The following is an 8,354-nucleotide window of genomic DNA, read 5'->3' on the forward strand; positions in this document are numbered from 1 at the left end:
CTCAGTGGAAAGTAATGCTGTTACAAATTACAATACTTCCTACGGGGTAATTGACCTAATTAGACATGAGCGTGTATGAGTCACCCAGGATGCCTCATGCTTGCACTCATTAAACGCAAAGGAGAACTGTAATGGTTTTAGGTCAATTTATAATTTTTTTTTTAGTTTCTTTGTTATTTTTTAACTAATGTTTTCTATCTGCTTCTTTTACTGCTTTGACTTATGCAATTGTATGTGTAAAACTAAGCTTGAGCTATTGATATGTATACCCAACAGACTCTACAATAGGAGGTAAGTAGAAAGTGGAAAACACATGAAAAACTGAGAGTGACACCTCCTGTCTGAAAAAAACGGAGTATGTCCTAATAAAGTGTATTTATAACAAACACTTTTTTTCTAGTTTTGGTTAGGATAAGGAAGGGTTAGAATCCATGTCAATTATTTATGCTAGTATTTTATTGTTACTGTGTCATGGCTAGATAGTTGAACAGTATCTCTTTGTTCTGGAGACCATTGTCACCAAGGGACAAACAGAGACTGTTCATGGGAAAATGGGGGACCCATCCGAGGTATTATTATTATATTATTATACAGTATTTATAAAGCGCCAATAGTTCGCTCAGCGCTGCACATTACAAAGGGGGACAGAACATGTGACAGAACAATACCAATACAATGCAAAACATGAGGGGATTGAGGGCCCTGCTCTTTCGAGCTTACAATCTAGGTATGGCATCCTCTAGTTAGTATGGTTCAAGTTATAGTAACCGGGTAGCTGTAAGACCGGTGGGTGTCTGAGGGCAGCTGTGTCAGTCCCCAAGGCAGTGTTTGGTGGCTGGGGTCATTACTTGGCTAACTGGTGCCACCATTGTCACTAAGACAGAAAATGAGGGGAGATCCCAATTCCTAGAGTTCACCAGAACAAGAGTTGAGGGATAGTCTTCTATTTGGGACAACTGTTCCTGTATCAACTGTGTAAGAGAAAATGTTAGACACTTTAGAGAAAATGTTCTCACTTCTTGGTACAATCCCTGGGCAGGGAGTGAAAGGAAATCTTTTTAAGGTTCGGATCACACTACTATGTTGCATAGTAGTATTAACTATTTTAAAGTTGTGTGGTCAGTTACTAACCCTTACCTGACCGGTTGAGTAGATTGGGTGATTGGGAGGATCAGACGGGTATGGTTGCTGGGGAGGAGTGGTATAGGTTCACCTGTAGAGCTTAAATTATTGGATGAATACCCCCCTCCCTCCCTCCCTAATTGTTTGAGTACTCCAGTCGGTATTTGGTGGTTTGGGGTCGTAGATGGGGGTCTAAATATGGTTGTATTGGGAAAACGGTCAGGACCCATTCAAGGTATGGTGTCCTCTAGTTGGTATGGTTAAAGTTATAATGACCAGGTAGTGGTAAGACTGGTGGGTGTCTGAGGTCAGCTGGGTTGGTCCCCGAGGCATGTTTGGTGGCTGGGGTCATAACTCACTCACACTGGCACCACAGACACAAAGTTCTTAGTTATATGGTACTGTCAAGGACCTGCAACCATTTTTTCTGGTTTGATATGTTATTGTTATGTTTGTTATTTAAAAGGGCCATTTTGGCCATTTAACTAATATCTACTTATGAGTAGAGTTGTTCTTTCTAGGGGTTAGAGGGAGGTGGTGTTTGGAGAGTTTGGTTGAGAGGTTAGGCACTGATATGAGCTCTGATCTACCCTAATCATGTGTGCATCAACCCATGTGTTACCACAACGTGTGCAATGCAGTGCCATTCATTCTGAATGGAAGGCCAGGGCACCTTGGAGGTGGATGTATGTTACAGTAAAGCATAATACGTGCAGTGCACTGACATGAGTAGCTTTGTGATTCACTGCCACAAACGTTTCAGGACCATTTTCTAGAGATGTTGTGTTGCCTTGCCTGTCTGCCAGCCTATTCATTTTGAATGGGCTGCCTAACACAGCACACATTAACTTGCAAAGAAAATGTGCGTGCATTAACACAATGCACCCCAAAGGCAAAGTATGAACCTAGCCTAAAGGGATGACAAAAAATAAACATAAAGATGTTTTTAACTCCACTCTACCCAAAACTAAAACATTTTCATGAAAAATGAACATTTGAACTAACTCCAAATATCCTGGCCACCCCTTCAAACGCCCTTCCCCCTGTGATGCCATGTCCTGTTGGTGTATCGGTCTGTACACTGTACATCATAATACACAGACCTGGAATGAGTATCCATCAAAATGCTTGCAGTGGCCAGAGTGCCCACATGACTGTGCTGACCAATGAGAAGCACTTCTTTCTTCTGGGATACCGTACCAGAAGAAGAAGCCTGGATGCACTTCTCTTGTGGCTGTGCTAACCTATGAGTGCTTGCCATTGCGACTGTTATGATAGAGACTCACTCCAAGGCTGTGTATTATATAGTGTATAGTTTACAGATCGCTACACCAGCACCAGGGTATCTATGTTCTGCAGGGTCCAGAAGGATGACCAATATATTTAGTGAGTTCACTTTTTCATTTTTTGTGAAAAGGTGAACTTACCCTTTAACTGACAAAAACAAAGAAAAATATGGTTTTTCGATATTTATTTTTTTCTTTTCAGTCCTGGCCATAATAAGTAGAGAAAATATGTACAAAGCCATAATACATTCCTCTCAAAGTGGACGTTCAGGCAAATCCATAACCTAAGGCTAAACCTACTCCCACCCCCATTCTAAGCCTATTCTTTCTAACCCTGTAAAGAAAAGTTGAGGGGCAGCCAACAGATGCCCCATAGTAAGTCTATGGGTGGCGGCAACTCCTAGACACTTCCAGCCGTTGTCGGAGGTCTCTCTACACAGAAACTGCCATTGGTGAGATCATGTGACCGAAACGAAGCAGCTTCAGAATAGGTACAGATTTATTCTTTGCATGATTAGCTAGAATAGGCTAATAATGGGGATGAGCATAGGTTTAGCCTTAGTTATGATTTGCCTGAACTTTCACTTTAAGTATTCTTTATTTTTACAGACAGGAAATTCCCAACCGGTTGAATCCCTGTCTTTGGATTTGACGAAGCAGGCTGACCCTGAAACAGGCTAACCTTTACTTTTCAGCTGATGTATCATTTAAGTAATCATTTTGCAAAAGCCCATGACAAGTAATTTGCTTTGATATATAAAATATAGGCCACACAAAGTGCAGAATCTTTTAAGGCGCTTTGTTGGAGAAGAACATATTATACTCTAATGTGGCAAAATAGAGCACATTTTACTTAAACGTTTCAACCTCCCTTGCCAACTCGATGGCATTAGACCCAATTTACTTCACGCCGAGGGCCGCGGTAATCTATAGGTTTCTTTCCACAGCCTTTGTTTCCACAAACTCGATTTGTTCTTCAGCCCGAAACATACATTAACAGTAATATTTCATAAATCTGCAATGCAGAAGATTAAAGTTATCTTTAATTCACAAATGCTGCAATCAGGCTGGTTGTGCCTACGCTGCAGTGTTCTGAGACTTTAGCGAGACAATGCCGAGCTTACAATGATTGCTTTAACTGGAATTTTATCTTTCTAAACAGAACAAGTTTAAGGAAGAAAGGAAATAAAACCAACACACAGGCTTATGAGCTACAAAAGCTGAGATTGACTAAGCTGTATTAAACTACAGCAAATAATGCCATGTGGCTTTGAACTAGAAAAGTTCCACATTTTATTCTTCTGGAAGTTCATTCTTGTCTCAAAAAAAAAAAAAAGAAAAGAGAATTTTTGAAGTTCAATGTAGGTGGACTTTTTGTGACCCAACAGTTTAATCTGTCATTCCAGGTGAGTAGTAAAGAAATAGTCTCACCAAATAATTGATTTGTTGCTTCTGTCCCCTAAGTGACAAAGTGAATGTAGTCTGTCTATTGTCCAAACAGGCATCTAACAAGGAGATAAATGTTTAATTAGCTGTGATTGACAGCGCTTGTCTTAAGAACCAGAAGCACCATCACCAGGTATGTAGGGGGGGAAGGTGTATCATTTCCCTTGATTCACCCGCCCAGTCTTATTATTGGTTGTTAGGATTCAGAGAGCCAGGCCATACAGCATCATTGGTTGCCTGGATGCAGATATCTGGGATGCACAGCACCACTAGTTGCTAGGACAAAGATGGCCAGGTTGCACAGCATCTTTGGTTGCTAGGATGCAGGCGGCCAGGTCACACAGCATCATGTGTTTGCATGGTTCAGGCGACCACCCATTTGCACCATACCTACCAATGACGCTTTGTGGAAAGGGAGCCTGCATTCTAGTAACTATAGACACTATGTGGCTTGGCCTCCTGTGTTCTAGCAGCCAATCATACTGTGTAGCATTTCCACCTGCATCCTAGTAACCAATGAAAAGAGAGAGGAGATGGAATAGAGAACTGGGTGTAAGCCTTCTAGCTGACATGACCCAAGCATGTTCACTAAACGGGGTGGTGGCAACTGAACTCAATGTTAGTAATAACAAGAAACTGAAGCTATTGGGGAGAAGCAGAGAAGCTGAAGGCAAATAATAAAGAAGGGATTCTCTTCACATTTAAATACCATTTCATTGGAAAGGCTAATACAGGTATTTAGACATACTGTAAATGAATAAACCTGTGTTGAATTTTTGATGCTCATGAGAGTAACTCTTTAAATATTTTCTCTATGTGTAGAGTCAGACAAAAGCATTCTATGCTTACTATTTAAAGCCAAACTCCAGGCATCTACAGTCATGGCCGAAATTGTTGGCACCCTTGATATTTCTCCAGGAAATCATGTATTTCTCACGAAACGTATTGCATTAACACATGTTTTGCTATACACATGTTTATTCCCTTTGTGTGTATTGGGACAAAACAAAAAAAGGGAGGAAAGAAAGCAAATTCGACATAATGTCACACAAACCTCCAAAAATGGGCTGGACAAAAGTATTGGCACCCTTTCACAACTGCGGATAAATAAGAATGTTACAAGCATGTGATGCTCCTGTAAACTCACCTGGGGCAAGTAACAGGTGTGGGCAATATAGAAATCACACCTGAAAGCAGATAAAAAGGAGAGACGTTCACTTAACCTTTGCATTGTGTGTCTGTCTGTGCCACACTAAGCATGGACAACAGAAAGAGGAGACGAGAACTGTCTGAGGACCTGAGAACCAAAATTGTGGCAAAATATCAACAATCTCAAGGTTACAAGTCCATCTCCAGAGAACTAGATTTGCCTTTGTCCACAGTGCGCAACATTATCAAGAAGTTTGCAACCCATGGCACTGTAGCTAATCTCCCTGGTCGTGGACGGATGAGGAAAATTGATGAAAGATTGCAACGCAGAATAGTCCGGATGGTGGATAAGCAGCCCCAAACATGTTCCAAAGACATTCAAGCTGTCCTGCAGGCTCAGGGAGCATCAGTGTCAGCGCGAACTATCCGTCGACATTTAAATGAAATGAAACGCTATGGCAGGAGACCCAGGAGGACCCCACTGCTGACACAGAGACATAAAAAAGCAAGACTACAGTTTGCCAAAATGTACTTGAGTAAGCCGAAAGCCTTCTGGGAAAACGTCTTGTGGACAGATGAGACCAAGATAGAGCTTTTCGGTAAAGCACATCATTCTACTGTTTACCGAAAACGGAATGAGGCCTACAAAGAACAAAACACAGTACCTACGGTAAAATATGGTGGAGGTTCAATGATGTTTTGGGGTTGTTTTGCTGCCTCTGGCACTGGGTGCCTTGACTGTGTGCAAGGCATCATGAAATCTGAGGATTACCAAAGGATTTTGGGTCGCACTGTAGGGCCCAGTGTCAGAAAGCTGGGTTTGCGTCCAAGATCCTGGGTCTTCCAGCAGGACAATGACCCCAAACATACGTCAAAAAGCACTCAGAAATGGATGGCAAAGAAGCGCTGGAGAGTTCTGAAGTGGCCAGCAATGAGCCCAGATCTAAATCCCATTGAACACCTGTGGAGAGATCTTAAAATTGCTGTTGGGAAAAGGTGTCCTTCCAATAAGAGAGACCTGGAGCTGTTTGCAAAGGAAGAGTGGTCCAAAATTCCGGGTGAGAGGTGTCAGAAGCTTATTGATGGTTATAGGAAGCGACTGATTTCAGTTATGTTTTCCAAAGGGTGTGCAACCAAATATTAAGTTAAGGGTGCCAATACTTTTGTCCAGCCCATTTTTGGGGTTTTGTGTGACATTATGTCATATTTGCTTTTCTGCCTCTGTTTTATATTTGTTCCAATACATACAAAGGGAATAAACATGTGTATAGCAAAACATGTGTTAATGCAATACCTTTTTTGTGTGAAATACTTGATTTTCAGGAAAAATATCAAGGGTGCCAACAATTTCGGCCATGACTGTATTTGTTTATTCCAGCTAAGTTTTCTTAAAGGGGAACTTCAATCAAAGGGGGAAGTTCCACTTTTTTGCCTTCCCCTCCCCCTCTTCTCTGCCATCTTTGGACATTTTTTTTGGGGGGGGAGTGGGTACCTGTCAAAACCACTCGAGTTGCTGTGGCGGATCCACCAGAAGTTCTTCTCCCCTTTCCCTGTCCACAACCTTCTGGGACATGTCACAGGTCCTAGAAGGCTGCGGGAACATTCACAAAGCACACCAGCTTGAATGATGATGGTGCTGGTTCCTTGGACAGGAAAGTGTCCTTTAATTAAAAGTCATCAGCTACAATATTTATATCTGCTGAATTTTAATTTTTTCTTCCTAGGGTGAAGAAAATAAAAATTAAGAAATGTATTGTAGATACAGCTGATATAATTACCCAGTATTTTCTTGTATTAGTTTCCTGTAGTCTTCTGTTTAGCAGGGCTCAAAGAGGGAGGCAGGGTGGCATTGTGAGCTTGTTAGGCTCTAATGGTGTGGATATTGTTCAGTTAGAAGCTGTGGTTGAATTTGTGATCAAGCTCTTTTGCCTAATAATACAGAAGAAAAGTGAACTATGGCTGTACTGTTTGGCAGAGATGTCACGTGTGGACAGGGATGCCTTCAGCCCCTTTCCTATACTTTTACATTGCAACATGATCATTCTGTCCTTTAAATGCCCTGCAGAGTGTTGAGCTTGCTGTACCATTCACTGCTGATGGCTCCCCAAATGCAGCGGTGTGCTTTATTGCAGCAAAACGATCAGTTAAATGATGCATGAAGCTTGACGCTGAAAAAGGTGTAGGAGCTACTTTGACATTTGTTGCACATAGGAAAGCACCTTCAGTTTAATGACACTTTAAATCAATCATCAAATGCATGCAACAACCCAGCTTCCCAAATATCTTCCAACTAGTAATCTGATTTTATTCCAGGTCTTTCTAAATAGGGCACATTTTATGAAAACAGGGCTTTTACCATAAAATATGTCATTAGTTTGCCAGTTCCTGGTGATAATAAGCAGGTCAAGACTGAGTTTAGGCTTTTTTGCCTGGAGGGAAATAAATAAAGTAGCATGTATGTAATTTTGAGTTCATAAACTCTGATAAAACTAAGGTGATATAATTTCAGACAACATTGAAAAACTTTACACTTTGATCATCAAAGTTGTCTCTGATTTGATTTGCATCAGAACTCCAACAAAGTTATTCTGGCACTGAAGCTTAAACCACATAAACACAGCACAGAGCTTGGAAGAGCAGATCAGGTGGCTTTAGATCTGAATAGCTTTTCAGCTGCTTATGCACCAGGGTTATACAAGATTGGAACAGTTTTTATGACTATTACATACTGTATATTAAGGCAATAAATAGATAGATAGATTGATAGATAGATAGATAGATAGATAGATAGATAGATAGATAGATAGATAGATAATGAAGATATTGATCAATAGATCTGAGGTCATTCCAGGTGGGGAGGAAGATAGACACTGCCTTTGTTTTCTTTCGTCAATTAAGGTTTTTATGTACCGGTATTTGGGATTAGCCATGTTTACAGAAACTCTGTATGTTTGCCCATTCAAGGCAAAGTGAACCCCCACCCCAAGCACTTATACTCATCTATGTCCAACATTTCTTCCACTCCTTGGTGGAGCATGTGACCTCCTTTTATGATGCATTTCCTAGGCCTGAGAGCCAACACCAGGCATAGACAATGTCATATAACAGAGGTGAGACCATCAACCCCGGTATTTTGTGGTGACTATGACGGAGAGTGCTATGAAGATTATAAGTGGTCTGGGGTGGTGGTGGGGCTTAGGAGTAGGGGCGTATTTACCACAAGGCAAACAAAGGGGGGCAGCGGCATTTTTCAGGGGGGAGCGGCATTTTTCAGGGGGGCTCCCTAAAGAAAGGATGGAAGAAAGGACACACGCAGCATGGGGACCAGGTAGGATCTGAGAGAGGTTGCAG

Source organism: Staurois parvus, unplaced genomic scaffold, assembly GCF_062004578.1.
Source record: "Staurois parvus isolate SC_StPar_1 unplaced genomic scaffold, SC_StPar_1.0 ptg000051l, whole genome shotgun sequence".
Lineage (NCBI taxonomy): Eukaryota > Metazoa > Chordata > Amphibia > Anura > Ranidae > Staurois > Staurois parvus.